This window comes from Parasteatoda tepidariorum, chromosome 7 (assembly GCF_982258835.1).
Source record: "Parasteatoda tepidariorum strain Cologne lab strain chromosome 7, Ptep-v5.0, whole genome shotgun sequence".
Lineage (NCBI taxonomy): Eukaryota > Metazoa > Arthropoda > Arachnida > Araneae > Theridiidae > Parasteatoda > Parasteatoda tepidariorum.
Window position 1 is genome coordinate 70,905,979 of NC_141761.1, and position 19,909 is coordinate 70,925,887.

The following is a 19,909-nucleotide window of genomic DNA, read 5'->3' on the forward strand; positions in this document are numbered from 1 at the left end:
TCCATTAATTTCATGTCAAGCATCTGAACATAATCATATATAATTATCTAAGCAATAAATTTCGCATAAACTTTGTTTATAAACAAATTCGGTACAATACATGTAAAAAAAATTATGGAATTGTAGAAATTCAGTTAATTCATTAAAATTACTCTGCTAATTAATAGATTACGGCATAGTAACATTTACTAGGTGCTATTAAACATGAGAAGTTATGTTGCATAATTTTGGTAAAATTGATGTTTTAAATCTTCAAATGATTGATATTTTATTAACTCGAATTTTTAGAATGATACAGAAAGATTTTATAGTTGAATTTGTTATTAAGAAAATCAGACTTTTTATTGATTTTTCTTTAATTCTGTCTTTTTCGTAGTGCTTCTTTTTCTCAATTTTCCGATTCAGGGACTTTCTCTCCTCCGTCTAAGTCTCCTCTATCTGTTCTCATACAAATTCCAGTTGTCTAAAAGGGAACAATAACATGGAATACTTAGAAATGCACAAATAAAATGCAATCCGATATCTGAATTTTTCAATAAAAAATCTTGATTATGAAATTGTAAAATATGTGATGTAAATTATGCATTTTAAAATATGCATCTTAAATCATAGTATAGTTGATATTTCAAGTGAAATGACTAAATATTAGCAAAATTTACCGGCAAAACATGAATGTTAAAATATTTTCTTATTTTGCTTCACTCAATTAGTATAAGTTCAGAAAGCAGCTCATAAATATATATATATATATATATATATATATATATATATATATATATATATGTTACCGGCAAGGTATGAAATCCGGCATTGTATAGAATGCCTAAAATTAGTCGGCAGAGTATGAAGTGATTTATATTTCACACATTTCCTAGGCATTCTATAGATTGCCAAATGAGAAACCGACAAGGTATAAAATACATCTCCCATTCGTTTCAAATATCACTTGGCAAGGCTCGTGACTTTTAACGCGTGACTTTCAACGTGTGGCTCGTGACTTTTGACTAATAACAAAAATTATTTTTTTACTGTGCTACATGGAAATGGAAAAATTTAATGAAATGTAATTCAAAATGTCATTCAAGCCTGCCATGTTGCAACAAGTAGGTTAATTTCATATTTTTAACATGAAAATTTTGTTTCCCTTAATAAGAAAGGCTTAAATTTTGTTTCGCATAACTTTTTAATTTTCTTTCCACATTTTTAATACATGTTTTTCAATGGCACTCTCAGTATTTTTTCAGAATAACATTTTTATTTTTGAGAAATGCGTGTTACTGTGAATGAGAAAAATCGGTAGTTTTATATTTATTCGATATTTTAATACTTAATGACGAAAGATTAGTAGAAACATCAGTGTAGGGTATACCGGGCAAATGTATACCGAGCAATGGCACTTGACCTTAAAAAAACTTCAGTGTAGGATATACCGGGCAAATGTATACCTGGCAATGGCATTTAACTGGAACTAGTATGACTGGACCTTTGGTAAATGACCGAAATATATACTAGGTCTAGTTAAGTTCCATTGCCCGGTATACATTTGCCCGGTATACCCTACACTGATGTTTTTTTATGGTTCAGTGCAACTGCCCGGTATACATTTGCCCGGTGTATCCTACACTGATGTTTTTTTAAGATCAAGTGCCATTAACCGGTATACATTTTCCCGATACTCCAAACACTGATGTTTCTTCTAATCTATCATCAGTAAGTATTAAAATATCGAATAAATGTAGTTATATTCACGAATAAATTAATATCATATCGGATGTAATAAATATTTCGGACATTCACCTAAGCGATTAATTTGATTGTCAGCATTCACCAGTGAAATTCAACAACCACCGATTTCGCTCATTGACAGTAACATGCACATCGTTTACATAATAACCTCATCAGGACGTTTATTTCATACTTTGCCGAAATAGCATCCGGCATTGTATAGAATGCCTAGTAACATCGTAACATATATATATATATATATGGGTCATTCTCACGAAAACTGTCATTTTTCAGTTCATAAAATCCCAAAAAAGTAAAGTGAATAAAAAGCTCTGAAACTTTTTATATTAACAGAAATATATAATGGCATTATAAAGAAAGTATATATCCTATAAATTATACTTAATATTTAAATTAATTAATTTTTTAAATAATTAATTTATAATTAATTAATTTAAAATAATTAATAATTAATTAAATAATTTAATAAATAAATAAATTAATTTAATAAATTAATTAATTAATTTTTTAATTTATTTTTCAAATTAATTAATAAGTAAATTAATTATTTTCAGTATTTAAAAAGTGAGGGAATGACACTAAAAGTGAGGGAATGATATTTTATTTTAATACATGTTTTTATCTAAGTTACATCTACCTAAAGTTTGAAAATGATAACATACTAAGTATATCTAATATTTATTATAATTTAGTCTTATATATTTAATAGTTTTTACAGGTTTGGGAAATAAAATTGGCTGGCACGATTGAACAAAAAAAAATTTAATAATATACTTATCTTGAATCATTCCCTCACTTCAGCGTCATTCCCTCACTTTATACACTAGTGAGGGAATGACGAATTCAATAAAATTTAAAAATAACAGTTAGGCCTAATTAATTTCTGAAGTCAATCGCATACAATTATATTCATACAAGAAAGTAACATATAATTATCCACTTTATCGATGAAGTTGTATTTTATTTTACTCTAAAAAATGGCATGAGGGAATGACAACTGTAAAAAATTTTACCTGGTTTGATTCATTCAAATTTATTCCACAGCAAAGCTTCTTTAAGTTGAAGATGGAAACATACTGCAATTTTGTTCTATGATGCCAGTTGTTAACTTCTGAAGTTTTTATTAAAATATTTTTATTCTAAGAAGATTGCAGGTGATAAGAACATTGTTGTGAGGGAATGACGCGAAACACTGGGGACAACGTTTAAAATAGTGCTGTGTTAATATTTTTATCAGAAATTAAATTTAAAATTGATTTTCTGAATTCTATATTTCAGTATTCTGAAATAAAAAACACGAATTTGTAAAAAAAAAAAAAAAATTATTTCAGAAACAATTTTTTTCTTTTTTTAAATCAGCAGTGGGGACAAGTGAGGGAATGACATATTGGTATATTTTAATTACCTAAAATAAATAAAAAATAAAAATTGATAATTTTATTTTTATTCTTTTGTTAGCTTGCATTCTGTTGGACACTTTCCATGAATTTATTTTTTTCGTAAGCTGTAAAACAAACATAAAATATACTGGGGACATGAAAATGACTGTTTTTGTGAGACTGTTTTATATATATATATATATATATATATATATATATATATATATATATATATATATATATATATATATATATATATACGAGGGTTGTAAATTAAATAGTGGCAACTTAACCTTGAAACTCACAAAAGGGCGCGCATGCGTAAATAGGGTATGAGTGTGGTGAGGTGGCGCTGTTGTCGATGTGTAGAGTGCAAAAAACAGTCGATTTGCTTAGAAGGGTAGTTGTTGCGTGGCGTTAAAGTGAGGAGTTTCGTTTCCATCGTTCTAAAGCATGTTGTGAAAAGGCTTAATGACGAAAAAAGACGAGATGCCTGAATCCATCGTGCTACTGTCCTATATGGTAAAGCATTTGCTCCAAAGGCTTCCACTAATCCTCGATAGCATTCTGTTGCATTTTTGCCACGGGCAACCTCGATTGTAAGCCACGACCGCTGATCACCTTTTGAAAACATGCTTTAGAGCGATGGAAACGAAACTCCTCACTTTAACGCCACACAACAACTACCCTTCTAAGCTAATCGACTTTTTTTTGCACTCTACACATCGACAACAGCCCCACCTCACAGCTCCCATATCTAATTTGCGCATGCCCGTCCTTCTGTGAGTTTAAAGGTTAAGTTGCCACTATTTAATATATATATATATATATATATATATATATATATATATATATATATATATATATATATATATATATATATATATATATATATATATATATATATATATATATATATATATATATATATATATATAAATGAGTGAAATGATAACACATAGCCAATCATAAAGGACTTGCGCTTAGTAACGCACAAAACAGCCAAGCAAAATTGAGAACGCATGAGTGGGAAAAGATAATAATTTTTAATAATGTTGTCTGCTGAATTGTTACAACTAAACTGGACAGATAAAGTTTGTTGAAATTTTTATTTTGTTTTGAGTATGTCTAATGATGGTGTACAAGTTTTACATTGTTGTCCGTGCATTTTTATTGGCGTGGTCACGTGGTAGGATCCTGTTTTCCCCCATTCATTTCAATACTGTTTTGGTTGTCACCAGCATAAAACTAATAAAAGTCGTAAAGGTATTGTTTATCCATAAAAATTTCTGTATCCCTTATTTAAAGTTATTTCCCAGTACAGCTATTATTACGTTTTTAATTCAATTTTTGAGTTTAAAACTAAGAGAATAGTTAGTTTTTTATTATTATTATGATGAGCTACATTTTAAGATAAAGTTTGTTAGATAGATCATCAAATCTTATTAACCGTTTGACAGTTATTATTGTTGTGCAAATAACGTTAATATACTGTAATAAGTTACAGTTAAAGAGATATGTTAAATGATTTATAACTTAATGATCAGCTTCATGCGTATTGAGATGCAAGCAAAAATAGTATTTAATATATCCGCCCATTTGGTAAGTGAAAATTTTAAATTACAGTTGTAAACTCATCAAATTTGTTTGAACAATATATTGTTACAACTATATATTGTTATAACAGTATAATTGTTATTTTAAAAAATGATTACATTGAAAAATTACTTCTGCTTACCAATAGATCTAAATATTTATAATACTAATAGATAATAATATTTGGACGTGGTAAGTAGAGGCACAAACGTAAGCAAACGGAATTTCCTTTACTGCATATATGTTAAGTGAATAATTTTAACTTTAGTGGAAAATGTGTTCTGCCCAAAAACGACAATAATTGCGAAGCAATTATTGCGGTTGGTGAGCGGCAGCGAACAGGGAACAGGGAGCGGCAGCGAACAGGGAACAGGGAGCGGCAGCGAACAGGGGGCCCCCTAATATGTGTGTGTGTGTGTGTGTGTGTGTGTGTGTGTGTGTGTGTGTGTGTGTGTGTGTGTGTGTGTGTGTGTGTGTGTGTGTGTGTGTGTGTGTGTGTGTGTGTGTGACTCCTAATCCTTTAGACGTTAGAACAATCTACGACTAACCGTTCGAGCTCAACCAGCTCGAACGGTTAGTCGTAGATTGTTAAGCGTAGATTTTATGATTGGTTAAGCGTTTAAATTTATTTATAGATGATACAATATGTCAAATAATTCAAGGATTACATTAGTGGAATTTGTTAGCTTATAGCTCTATTTGATTAAATATAGTTTATTGTTTGTACTTTATTATTTATTTTTCATTTGCTACTTCAGCAAATAAAAAATTCTTGTTGTTTATTGAATTTATTAAATAAACAAAATAAACAACTTACGTCCGTATTCACCAACACAGATTACCTCCGGGTAATCTATGGGTAAGGGTAAAATCACGAGTTTAGTGCGAAACGTTATTCTCCAGCCGAAATTTCGCCACGAGTTTCATCGACAGTTCTGACTCTCCGGGTAACCCTCCGTTTTTGCTGAGTTATCGGAGGGTAACCTATTCACGAGGAGCATGTAAACAAAAGAGATGGAGGATTCTATCGCTGCGTTTGAGCTTGAAAATCTTGAATTTCTTGAAACTGTTGAAAGAAGGGAAAGATATGTCCCAACTATCAGAAATAATGACCTAGAAGAATTAGATGAAACATGCTTTTTTGAAAGATATCGTTTCTGAAAACCGACGATTGAAGAACTGATCTCCAAAATTGGCAGTAAGTTGGAATCTGATACAGATCGGATTAATGGCTTAACTCCAACGGAAAAAGTTTTAACTGCTGTAAGATTTCATGCATTTGGAAACCAGCAAATAACATGTTTATATTATATAACAGCACGTGTTTATATTATATACAAAGTCACATGGTTTTACCTTGCCCAATCAAAGGCCTCGTTATATTTCCTGCAAGAGTTAAACTCGAGTTGTGAAATCCTTTATTGAAAACGGTTGGAGAATAAAAAGCGAGGGTTAATCCGAAAGTAACTCTGAACCGTGGATATTCCAATCCCAGAGTTACTCTTGAATTTAACTCGGCGTGGTAAATACGGGTGTTAGTGGACTACGTCAGCAAATTAATATTTCAAAATGTATCTGATACCACGTATTCATTAGGCTAATGGTAATTTACTTAAAATGTATTTCGATAGGAGTAAATAATTTGAAATCAAACGGTAATTGAAATTTAAAATCTAGGGTAATTGATTGAGACTGCGGAATTGAACACTGATAGTTGTCAACTGAAAATAGGATTGGCTGTTCAAGACTGATTTTCAAAATAAAATTAAAATGATACTAAATCAACGTTGATAATTATATGTATTAAAAGCAAAGCAAAGTTAATGAAAAAAGGGTTAATGGGTAATTTGCTTAGGGGAACCGTAGAAAATCGCTATACCCAGGTCAGGTTTAAATGATTTTTGTAATTTGTACTACTGGTATTATGATAATTGGTGCAGTTTTAATATGCATTTTTCTCCGGATTTCTCCTAGGCTAAAAAATATTTTTCCAGTGGTAGAAAAAATAGTGTAATGATATTTTAATGAATTACAGTTTTTTTTCATCATTAGATTTAAGTATTTCAAACACCTATTTATATAAAGGCCAGATAGATAAATGTTTAGGATTCAAAGTCTCTATCAAACTCTAAAAAAAAATTTTGTCATTATTTTAACTTAAGCTAGATGCCACTGATGAGCTTCAGAAGTGCAATGCAAGAGAAGTACCAATTATACTGATACGTAATATATATATATATATATATATATATATATATATATATATATATATATATATATATATATATATATATATATATATAATAAAAAAAATACAAGAAAACACGAAGTTAATGTATAAATACTTGTGCATACATCCATTTCGGGATACCCAACTAAAGTAATAAAATTTTATATAAAATCATTGAATTAATTGTATATTTTTTGGATATATTTACTAAACATTTTTTTGTTAATTTATATAATTTTCCCATGTGAAAAATCCATTTTGGGTAAATCCGTGTTATAATCATCTATGAAAAATTTTTTTCTTTGATAATTTATATAAAATTTTTCCATGTGCTAATCCATTTCGTGCAAATCCGTGGCTAAAATTATTTGCAAAACAGGCAATTTATGTTTCTCTTTTCTATTCTATATTTTTTCTTAAATAAACATTTATTTTCTAAAACTATTTCTGGTCAATTTTTGAAATTGTCCAGTATAATATTACCTTGCACACATCCATTTCGGGCCCATCCTTGGTAACTAACAAATCAATGCACAGAATAACAAATCACTTCAGCAGTGCAGTAAGAACGGCACTTTAAAGCCCTCTAGTTACACTCAATTTGCGCTTTTGTTTTCATATTTTGTAATCTGGCAATCTTAATGCGAAAGTATTTTTAAATCATTCTTGAAAAATTTCCTGTTCATGTAAGTAGATCTGATTTCGCTACTCGCTTTATAGTCCATTTTTTATACTGTTTTTTTCTTTTTATTTTATTTTATTTTCTGCTTTTACATGGTTATTTTTACTTTTTGTGTTCTATTTTATTTGTTGTAATTTTTGTAAAAACATTTTTTAAGTGCTCCTCACACTATTGCATTAATATATTTTGCTTTGGCTTTATTGATGCAATATCAGAAAGCACTCTGTTTTGCGGATATAATCGTTTGGGCTGATGAAAAGATTATATCTTTTTTTTCCGGTTTTTCAAATAAAATTTCGTCCTTTTTTTTTCTTTGTTTTATCTTCTTTATATATATATATATATATATATATATATATATATATATATATATATATATATATATATATATATATATATATATATATATATATATATATATATATATATATATATATATATATATATATATATATATATATATATATATATATATATATATATATATATATATATATATATATATATATATATATATATATATATATATATATATATATATATATATATATATATATATATATATATATATTTGCCGTTGGTTTATTAAAAATTTAAGGTCCACACATGGATATGGAGCTAGTGTAAAAGTTTGTGACTCAATTTTGATGCTTGCTAGTGAAATTTTAAATTCACAGATTTCTAAATAAATAAATATTTTTACTTAAGGCTAATATTTATTAAAAAAAATCAAGCTAATCATACTTCAAATAAATAAACATTTTTAAAAAAAAACAGTCAGTTTTAATTTAAATATTACATGATTACGTAAAATAAAGCTTGCTTCTAATCTAAATTGCATGCAATCATGGATCATATGATTGGATACAAGCATGCCGTCTTTAATCAATACTTTCAACCTCAAATAAGAACGACAAACTTTATTTTCGTAAAGTTTATTTGAGTTGAGAGTTAGGGTGAAAGAAATATGTGATTTCTTATTATTTTATTTCTAAAAAATTAGAGAAGATTAGATAGTTCGAACCTCATTTTTTTCCAATTTCTACTATTGTCAAATTAAAAACAATATTTATGAATTATATGAAAAAATAACTAACTCAAATGTAACATATGATTTTAACGAGAAAAATAACTATACAATATCATTTATGTTAAACTTTAAGATTGAAACATTGACACACTTTTTAAAATAAAAGTTGTATTTAAAAAATAAACAAAATATCGAAAAAAATATTGAAAAATTTAATTTTACTTCAATTGATCTATCTATTGAAAAATAGAACTGCACTTACGTCATTATTAGGAACGCAAATCAAATCTTCTGCGCAAATGCAATATTTTCGTTGGAAATTGTCGCACTTATCACCTTAAAAGAATAAATATATTGCATAAAACTAATAATAGTAGTTATTGTGCTGTTTAAATTTGAACAGCTATATATGTTTTCATAATTCAAGGGAAATCACACACCCACACATCACTAGATGCATTTTTAACTTTTATTGTTAAATATTTATTACTCTCACTGTATAAATTGAATTCACACTGTTTTGAACAACAGGAATTTCTTTCGATATTAAAAACTGGTAGGTACACGAGTATTTTTCAAAATTCCTGCATCTCAATTCTATAATACAGAATTCTTATGCCTTCAATTTCAGGAGCTTTTTTACGATTTTTACTTACTGAATTTCCTTAAAAACTTCAAGTCTTACATTTAAAATTATATTCGGTTTTAGAAAAATATACTAAATGTACTACGGAGTTAAAAAATTTGCATTTCATGCTAGTTCAAGAATTTTTAACTGTCTAACTTGAAAAACAATGACATAAAAGTCAGTCTGCTGCCAGCTGAAATGCAACTACGATGTTAAAATTTAACATGTTTCATTTTATAATTTAAAGCAAGTTTCTTCTCTTTTTCTTTTTTCAAATTAAAAATATATTAAAAAATACTGGAATTTTGAATACATTCTTTGTGATTTTCTTTTCTAACTTTGATGCTTTAAATTAAATACCAACTATTTATTGTAGAAAAAAAATTTCTCCCGAGATTTCTATTCCGTAATCTAACCCTTATATTGGTGTCAAAAGAAAAAAAGAGAGACAAACGTAAGATGCTGCCAATTATAAATCTTAACAATTATATTAAAATTCGTAAACCATTAAAAAAAATTCATACAAGAGTAATAAAACCCCTTCCCTATTTAAATTGCATTATAATTTTACTCGATTTTTTCGTATTGAGTTACACAATCTAAATTCTTTAGATAACGTTCTTTTTTTCACGAACAAATGATAATTTTTTTCAAATCCCGGTAAACGTTCATTTCGTTATGATGATCATATTGACTAAATTTTTATACATAAAACTTGAATTCATTAATAATAAAGTGTTATATATAGTGTATATAGTATATTATATAGTGTGAACTATTTGAATACTTAATTCAAATAGTTCACACTATATAATATATTGAATGCTTACACTATAATGTTCACACTATATAATATATTGAACTATTGAATGCTTAATAAAGTGTTCTTTCTTTCTGCTGTGGAAATAATTAACTTTCGAGAAAAAAACAATGATGAATGACTAATAATCATGAAGGTTTGTAGGTTAAGCGAATAGGGGGAGGATCTTCCTGGACAATTTACAAATTTCGATTTTTTCCATATATTTGAACGCTATGGAAATTCTGCGTTTCCTTTATTATAAGTCATATCTTACTGAGAAATTTGATACATCTTCAATTCAGAGCATATGTAAGAATCAAAACAGCAAACTGTCCTTCAGAAATATACGTGAAACACGTCCGGTGCTGCTTAGGTTCTTAACTAGCTTCATAGGTTCTTAACTTAGGTAAGAACCTAAGAAGGTTCACAAATGTGTGTGGGGGTGCGTGGGGAGTTGTCGTGCGTGCCAGCGTGTTTAATATAGAATGCCTCATACGAGTCTTTTTAATCTAAATCATAAGCACAAAATAACTTCTCTTATTAATTTTAAGATGTAGATGTCGCTCTTTCACAAAGAGCCAAGAAAAGTCAAGACGCCAACTAAAAGTTTATTTTCTGAAATCAATGGGTAATAAATCTGAGAAAAATGCTTGTTAAGAAAATCCCAAAAAATTCCCTATCGTCTGAATGATATCACGTTTCAAAAATCAAAATCTTTAAATTTTCACATTTGAATGAATTTGGTTAAGTTAAGCATATTCTTACAAGCCTTTTAGAATCCTTGTTTAAATATCAGTAGCCAGCGAAAATGCGTGACTTTTTCATATTTTCATAGCTAGATAAATCTGTGCAAAATTCCAACATTTCTGCTATGGGAAATCATCATTGCCATCGATGGTAAAATCCGAAGTAAGATGTTAAATAAGCTTAACACAAATTAATAAGAAGCCTATTTATTTGAATTACCAAAACCCTGTAGGATTATTCAGCCTTCATATCAACTTATTTTATGAGTTTTTGCTGTAATAAATAGGAATTTATTGAAGTTTTTTTTTGTATCAATACTTTTTAAAGAAGGGTTATTTTTCAATAGATGGCACCACTATGATAAAATTTAAATGCAATCAAAATTATGATACTTCATGAGAAATTTTTATTTATTCTTTTAAAATTGTATTTTTGGGGTAGATTGTGGATATAAATTGTATTAATATTTAAGGAGGTTTGGATTATCACTTTTATGGCGTATTAGTGGGTTTGTAGCTGGTTTTTCTTGTGGATCTTTTTTTTTGTTCTGACGTCCACTGGATGCGGGATGACTTTTGAGCGAGTAAACAGGTCAGTATGGATTATTCCGCCTTGCTGAGAAAAGTATAAGAGGCGTGAAGAGTGGCTGAAAAAGTAGTAAGACGGGAGTGGCTGAAAAAGTAGTAAGACGGGAGTGCCTGAAAAGTAGTACGACAGGAGTGCGGATCGTGCCCGATGGAATGTTGAGTTGAAACATCACCGCTGCCAGGATCTATCATGGCTGTTAGAAGTATGTTCTGAACCGGTATCATCGAGAATGAGTGTAGATTTAGCTGGAATCTCGGAATGAGTTGATCCAGGCGGAAATGCTGAAAGGTTGATATTTGGAAAGAGTCCCTGGATACCGCGACTAATTACGCCACATTGATCGGATGAGCTGTTTCCTGGAAGAAAGTTGATCTGAAGCCTCAGAATAGTTGACTGGATATGATAGACGGAGTGTCGCTAGATTCAAGACGGTTGACAAGAAGTGAGCGTTCCTCGGCAGAAAATCAAGTGTTTCTAAAGAGCTGAATGGTGGTCGGAAGGTCGAAGTTCTCCTAGTCCACAAGTCTAGCTGCAGGCCCGGTGGGAGTTCCAGAAGGTGATCTGCAAGTTCCTTTGTATTTATAAACTCTAATTTCTTGCCTTTTTAGTAACTTTTTAGAAGAGCATTTTATTCCGTATTTTAAATTATTTCTATCCGGTGTTAAGATACTTATTTTAAGATGAGCCTTGGATATTTATTTTTAATTATCTGTCGTAGGAATATAATGACTTAAAGTTTAAATGTTTTTGTAAATTTAGAATGAGCTAGTATTTTTATTTCGTAAATGTCTCTTTTAGTGTGAATTAATTTAATGTTATGCATATGAAATTTAAAGGTGCTTTTTATCGAAAAGTTTTATCTTGAGAATAACCATTTGGAAATTTAAAAGTGTATAAATTGAAATTTTGAGTGCACATGAAGGCATCTGGAAATGATCGAGATTGTGTTTGTTGATAATTTATAGTTATAATAAAATTTACTTTTTATTGTTAAAAGTTTCATGTACTTCATTAGTCAAGTGTCTATTTTTGAACCTGGGTAACCGTTACCAAAATTCAGTTAAAAAATCACAGCCTTGCCAAAGTTTGAAGGGTAACGGTACATTGCATTTGCAGTTATGCACAGTAAGAAAAAATTATTATTATTATTATAATTCTTAATTTAATTCATTAATATTTCATTTGTTTTATCCTTTTTATTTTTGTTGTGTTATATATATATATGCATATAAAAGTCAATTATTAATAAATGCAATAAATATGCAATAAATAACTGATCATGCCGTCATAACGAATTACTTAATTTTTACCTGTGCACTTTATTGATGCCAGGTAAACGAAATCCTAACCATGTCAATTGAAGTCGATTTTAGAAACTAAAAGTACAATGAAGTTTTCTGATAAAAAAAATTTTATGTTATCTATTAGTTGAATTCGAACAAGACAAGTAGCAAATTAATAATTTATTAAAATAATAATAATTGCGTAAACAATAAACATCTGGCTTCGGAAGACTTAAGAATTTACAAATCGCTAGAGTAAAGGTAGTATAAATCAAAAATTAAAATTTTCATAAATTTAAACTTCATAACTAAATAATAATTAGGCCTATCAACTTGGCTTTGCTTGCATTTTATCTAAATTGCAAACAAGTACAACAGTAGAATTTTTATTTATTTTGAACAAAAGCAAGAAAAAATGTAGATTTCTTTCGTATTTATCCCCATATTTTTCTTGTGGTGGTTTGATAGGAGGGTTTGATTGATTCAGATATATTTCAACTACGTGGGGGGAAATCACAAGTCTTTGTTTGTGATTAGGTATTAGAATAGGGATCATTATAATTACCTTCTGATGCAAGTGGTTTACATCTTTTAAATGATACGTATCGACCAGCACAGCAAAAACCCTCATCACATGGTGCATTTAAATTACAAAATTGGCCAGCAGTCTTTGGAAAATACATCAGAAATAAAAAGAAAAATATATTATTCCAGAAATCATTTTCAAGAAAAAGAAAACATTTGTTTGGCACATTTTAGTAATTTTATTTAAAAAGCTCAACAAAACATATCTAAAGTGCGTCTGCGTTTGTGGCAGCAAATCTGCTCACAATAATGTGCGTAATACCCAACATAAGTAGACAGTGTTTTTTTTCACAGTATAATTAAATATCTATTCCTTTCATAAACTGAAATTACAAGATTGATTTAGTAGCGTATTAAGCTAAACGCAAATTTTAACAGGCTTCCTTTTTCTTTCCTTTAGTTTTTAATCACAGATGTTTTTTTCTTTCTTTTTTTAAGAAAATCGATAGAAATTTGAAAATAATTAATGTCGCTCTTATTTGAGTTCTGATAGAAAATAATTTAATGTATGCCCCTTAAAAAATGAATACTTTTTTTAATATGAAATCTTTTGATTCTTTTTTAAAGATATTTTTAATAACACTCGTGTTGCAAAACCCTTATTCTACAGATCAGCTTATTAAGAATGAAGTAATATTAGAGTTAGGGTATTATTACGAATTTTAACAACAACTTAAAATTTAAGGAAGTAACACAATAACACAGAGAAATTCATAAGCAGTTTTTACTCGAATTTTAGAGCATATGAAAAGTTACCCCTTTTTTTCAATGCGAAGCAAAAATGACAACACTGGTCTTTACAGTTTTCAAGCCACGCTAATACAAAAAGCTTAAATACTAGCTTGATTGCTGATTTTTAGCTTTATTTTATCAATTTTAATTAAATTTATGAAATTCATTGTAATCGTTTAGTTATTTGTTTAATTTAGCTCTATGAAATGTCAACATGTCAACACCTACAATGCAGGATTTAACATAAGAACAGCGGGATTTTGGCCTTATCTGAAACAACCCTTTGGGGTTATTCCAAAGTAAAATTTTTTTAATTGACTAATATTGTTCAAAATGCAATATATAAGAGTTTTTAGATATTAAAAAATATATTTTATGTTATTGACAATATAGTGAATTATTGTATTGCTGAAGAGACAATCAAAATATGAAAAAATGGATAAATATGACAACCAAAGCTGACGTCTTCAGGGGGTACCAGCTCCGGAAGTCATGAAAACAAAACCTTTTTTATCGAGAGAGCAAGACAAAAGTCTAAATGTCCCTATAGCTTAAACTAAATTGTAATTGAATTAAAAAATATTATTTATGTACTAAAGAGCAAAATTAAGGGAGAAAAGATATTTGTTTTATTCCAGGAACCGTAAGAAATTGCCAAACTATTAATGGCGCCAATAATGCTTTATCAATTTTAAAAATTAGTACTACTGATAACATTATATTTCATGTTGTTTTATTATGTACCAAATAAACTGATATAGATTCAGGTATTTAATTTACTATAAAAGTAAAAGTAATTTTAAAAATGCACTTTAGGGGAATTGTAAAAATTCGCCTTACTATTATTGACGTTAATTATCTAAATTTTTGTAATTTTGGTTATTGGGTTTGGGAATACAGTAAATGGCACTGATTTCATAGCGAGAATCCTTCTCGAAATACTGTGGTAATAGGTTTATATTAAAGAGGATAATTGCCGAAAAAATTGCTTTACTGATTTACATTTTTGCAATAAGAAGTTCGTTTTGAGCAACAGCATCAGTCCGCATTTTTCTCTTAATTTTCTAATAGAATTAGTTATATTATTTTTAGTACTTACACAGATGAATGCCAAGCTCAATAGTATCATGAAACCAAGGAATTTCATTTCTTATCGTAGCTGATAGCCGTCTTTAATGATGCGTTATATTTCTTCTGCCGTTATTTCTCTTTTATATACCTATGTTAAAATGTAAATAAAGATGTGGTATTTACACATAATGTCTCATTTTCTTTCATTGGAATTTCTGTGATGCTTTAGTACAAGAATATTACAGCAAACAATGTGAATATATAATTAAGATTGTTCATTCAGATAAAAAGCTTCACTTAATCATTTAACCTTTCCATCATCTAAAATCGTGGTCTGGAGATCACAGGAGGAAATCATTTATTTCAGCTGCTGTTAGATAACGGTCAAGCATGACTTGTATTTTATAATACAGCAGTTATACTGTTTCCAAATATATATTTATTACATAGCAACAAAAACTGAGAATTCGAATACCTTTGCATCCATTAATTAAATCAACTCAATATTAGATATGATGAAAAAAACAAGAATATTAAGTTTACAGGATAGTACACTCTAGTTTACTGATGTTTTGTTAAATTTAATGTAAGTTCTTGGAGTTATGTTATTCCTCTCTATCCTCTCTCCCTCTCTCTCATTTTATTGAGAAAAAGATTAAAACGTGTAAAATTTGCTAATAAAATTGCATTTGCTAATTATATTTAAACATTTAAACAACTATACTTAGTAAGCAATTACAATTCAATCATAGATTAAAACTTACGCTACATCTTTTACAAAATATTTAAGAAATAGAACAGAAAAATTATCGAAAATTAAAGAAATATTACATTTTGCCGTCAGTGTTAATGTTAAACATAAATTAAACATGATTACTCCTATTTATCCAAACTGCATTTAAGTTTTAAGGTTTTTAAGTTCATTGAATTATTTTTCTAAAATATTTTAATAGCAATTAAAAATAAGAATAGTTCACATCGTTTCTGATCACGAATTCTTAATTCTCAAACTAACTTTATATTATTATCTTTTAAGAGATGGGAAGTTGAACTTATGCATTAATGTTTTCTCCAAAACAATTGTTTAATTACCAGTAAGTAAGTGTGAGTAATTTTTTAAAATAATAAAAGATTTAAAATAATAAAAGATTTTCTAATGCAACACCTCTTTGATCCATTATCTATTACTATCTATTATTTGATCCACTATCTGTTATTATTTATCCACATCAATTATTTTAAATCCATATATCCGAACTAATTTAAATATTTGTTCTCTAAAGGAGGATTTTTACTTGCAATTTGGGAATAAGGTAGGGAAAAAAATTTCAGACAATATGTTTCTCTGTTCAAACTTTTTCTGTCAGCAAAATTTCGAAGGGATGTAAATTATAAGTTTAAATTTACATCTCTAAGAAATTTTGTCTGAGAAAATTTGCAAAGTCATTCTGCGGTGGTGGGGGTAATTTAAGGGGGGTTAATGAATCAGAGAAAATGATAATAAGGGTTGCATCAATTTGGGTACGTTTAATCTAACATAACTGTTTTTGCTTTCACGTAAATCTAACATCCCACATCTAATCACATCCGTTTTTAGTATGTTTGCATGACTTTTTTCTTCGAATTAGGGAATGGTAACTAATATAAAGCAAAGAATTATTAGTTTCACCTTTTAAAAGTATCCTCCGATCTTTTGTGCTGCCAATATTTATAAAATAGTTCTGCGGAAATTTTTTTTTGTTCTGAAAATGTCACTTACCTGGTTGCTCCACTAAGTTTTTTAATTAACATAGCTAAAAAAATTAAATTTTTTTTGTTTAATATTATTTGTTTCCCTTTTTAGTAGCTTTACGTTCCTGAAGTAAGCAAAACCTGTCTTCTGTAGCTTATCCCATTAGAATAAATTAAAATGTATTTAACATCACTTAGCATGATACCATTGCACTATGAAGTAATTTTCTCCGGTACATATCCCTTTCGAGGGGTTTTAACCCACTGGCGGTTAAGGAAATGGGCAAAATTGGGAGAATGTTTCGCCCAATTTCCAAGGTATCAGTTCCAAAACTGCTTAGTATTGGTGAGACCGTAATAATCACCAAATTTATCAATATGATATTTTATACCTGTATTAGTATATTTAGTACTTATTACATAACCCTTCAACCTTTAAGTTTCGTGAAAAATTTATTTATCAGTGACAGACAACTAAAGACAAATTTGAAAAAAAAAAAAAATTAGAATTTTTATTAGAACTTGACAAGGTTTTTGGATCATTTCTCTATCTGACCTTTAATTTACTTTTAAAATATTTATAAGTAAAGAAGAAGCAATTTTTTTTTAAAATTCTAATTCATTAAAATATTAATGCATTATCTTTGCTACCACTAAAAAATTTATTTTCTGAAAGTACGGGAAACACGTTGTAGAATTTCTTATCGAAACTGTCCCAATTACCTTAATACCAGTAGTAGTATATGTTACCGTCAGTAGTGCATCGTCATTAGTTGTATTAAGCTGAGCCTGATACGTGCTCCTAAGGTGATGACATGGATTGTTAAAAGGATATAATACACGTGTCGTATCCCAGACTCCCCCTAAATCATCAAAATATTCTAAATTTGAGAAGGTAAAGATGTGACTTATTTAGGTTAAATTTATACATTAATATTTTTGGATCCCTAAAATGTCTTAAAATTCCAGACTTACGGTATATTTGTGTAGGTCTATAAATTCAAAAAAGAAGTGCAAAAATAGAGTCACCTACACTCCTGAAGCACCTTCATAATGAAATACCAAAAAAAAAACGTGTTCGTCAAAAAAATCACGCTCAAATCAACTAACCTTTTCTCGGTCGCAGTTTATTGAAAAGCAATCAATATCAGGATATCATTTAGTCAATAAAAGTTAAAAAAAATAACAAGTTGACTATAACTGGAAAATTTAAATTTCATATGTAAACCTATGATTATATGAAAATAATTCCTCAAAAATGAATAAAAACATCGATATGAATAGAAAAAAAAGATATTCAGACATCTTTTGCTCATCATATGAGCACAACAGGTAAGGAAGGCAGAAAAAATAAAGGATGAATCAAAGAAGTATTTTTATTAATTTAGTATTAAGAAATAATTTTTTTTTAATGTATGGAAATTTGAATATCGAATCTCTTAGTTCAGTGGTTCCAAAACTTTTTTGCCATGTTTTTCATTGATATTGATTTACCTGATATTGATTTTTTGTAAATTCATCCTTCAAATGTAAAGCTTTTCACTGCGAAAGATTTAAATTTCTAACTGTAGTGAAGTGTAGTATGAAAAACCCAAGGAGAAAGATATGTTAATTTTATGCATTTATTAAATAAATTCAAATTAATTTACCAATCCAATTAATTTACCGGAAGCCAATTTACCGCAGAAAAATACTTTTTTGTTACAAAATAAAACCTTATACGCAGAAAAAATTAAAACGTACGAGGGCGGCGCTACAGGCAACTACTAGTTTATAATAATTCAGTTTCATATATCAGAAAATAATCTTAATAACTTAAAATTTAATACAATTTTTACTTTATAGCTACTTTCATAAATTATGTAAAATGTAGATAGATACATGTCTTTATATTATAAGGCAGTATAATAAGTAAATCGGTACTATCAGTGTACGTTGATTATTCCACTCATGAAATGCCAAAATTAAAGTCACGACATGCTTATATGAGAAACACTATCGTTGTTCCCCATTTTCATTTCATGGACCCCCAATTTTTTCCCACTTGACAAAGACCCCTTGCAGGTTTTCGTCGACCCCTGGGGGTCAATGTAGACCACTTTGGGAATTATTGCTTTAGTTAATTTATAACCATTCTCATTAATGAAAGGTGAATATTTGGATTTTTGTTATTCAAAAAAATACAGATTTTTTTATCCTTTCAGGTTACATAAAAAATAATCAATAACAATGAACTTGATGTTAAACATTTTCACTAGATTCATATCCATACTTTTTTATTTTATTTATACAACCCAAACGTGTGAGAAATTTTGCATTTACCTGACTTCAGAGGATTACTAAACACAGTTAAAAAAGTAAAATTACTTTTGGTAATTTTAAACTAATTTAGAGAAGAATATCGTGATGACTATCATTGATTTCATACTCATTTATAATATCTTTGCATATCTTGATCTTCGTTTATCGAAGATCATCAAATGTGTCTTGCATATCTAATTTAAACACCAAAAACTGTTAGAACTCTTGGGACACGTTTTTATCTTATAAACTGTTTTGCCGTTTATACTAATCATTATTCCAGATGAAGAAACAAAACATTTTTCTTGCAAGTTATAAAAAAGTGTGATATGTTGTTAAATACTATTACGAAGTATATTTTTGTCGATAATTTGACGAGCGTGTTCCTTATCCTTATTTTATATCTTTCCATCATCAGTAAAGCGGATAAAATGCATAGTTTTTCTTTGCTAATTATTCTCGATCTGTAAAATTCTGGATAGTAAAAATATAATGTTGTATTAATAATAAACATGCCTAATAATAAAAAAATGATACATCATTTTTTCATGATTTCCACTAAATCATTTGCATACAAATATCAAGTTTATACTTAGATTTTATATAAGATATAATAGAGGAAAAGTTTTAAGGAACATATATTAACAAGTTTACATCCTTTTGTAAAGACAGTTTGCCAGTAACCATAAAATATGAAACTGCTCTTTTTCTTTCTTGTAACATGCTTATTTTGTATCTGTGTTAGTAGTGATTTGCATGCAATATTTATAAAATTGAA

General features: G+C 28.5%; 2 long non-coding RNA genes across 2 annotated transcripts in view; one reads left to right on the forward strand and one right to left on the reverse strand.

Annotated features, from left to right (window-relative positions):
• LOC147807241 (uncharacterized) overlaps positions 1-14,310 on the forward strand; it is a 64,159-nt gene extending 49,849 nt beyond the window's left edge. Inside the window, exon 4 of the long non-coding RNA XR_015435573.1 lies at positions 14,226-14,310. This is a non-coding gene — a long non-coding RNA (uncharacterized LOC147807241). The remainder of the gene's footprint in view (positions 1-14,225) is intronic.
• LOC147807242 (uncharacterized) lies at positions 187-15,277 on the reverse strand. The gene is made up of 4 exons (XR_015435571.1): positions 15,128-15,277; positions 13,277-13,379; positions 8,926-8,999; positions 187-463 (listed from the first exon to the last, which is right to left on the reverse strand). It is a non-coding gene; the product is annotated as an uncharacterized LOC147807242 (long non-coding RNA).
• Between the last annotated feature and the right edge of the window lie 4,632 nt (positions 15,278-19,909).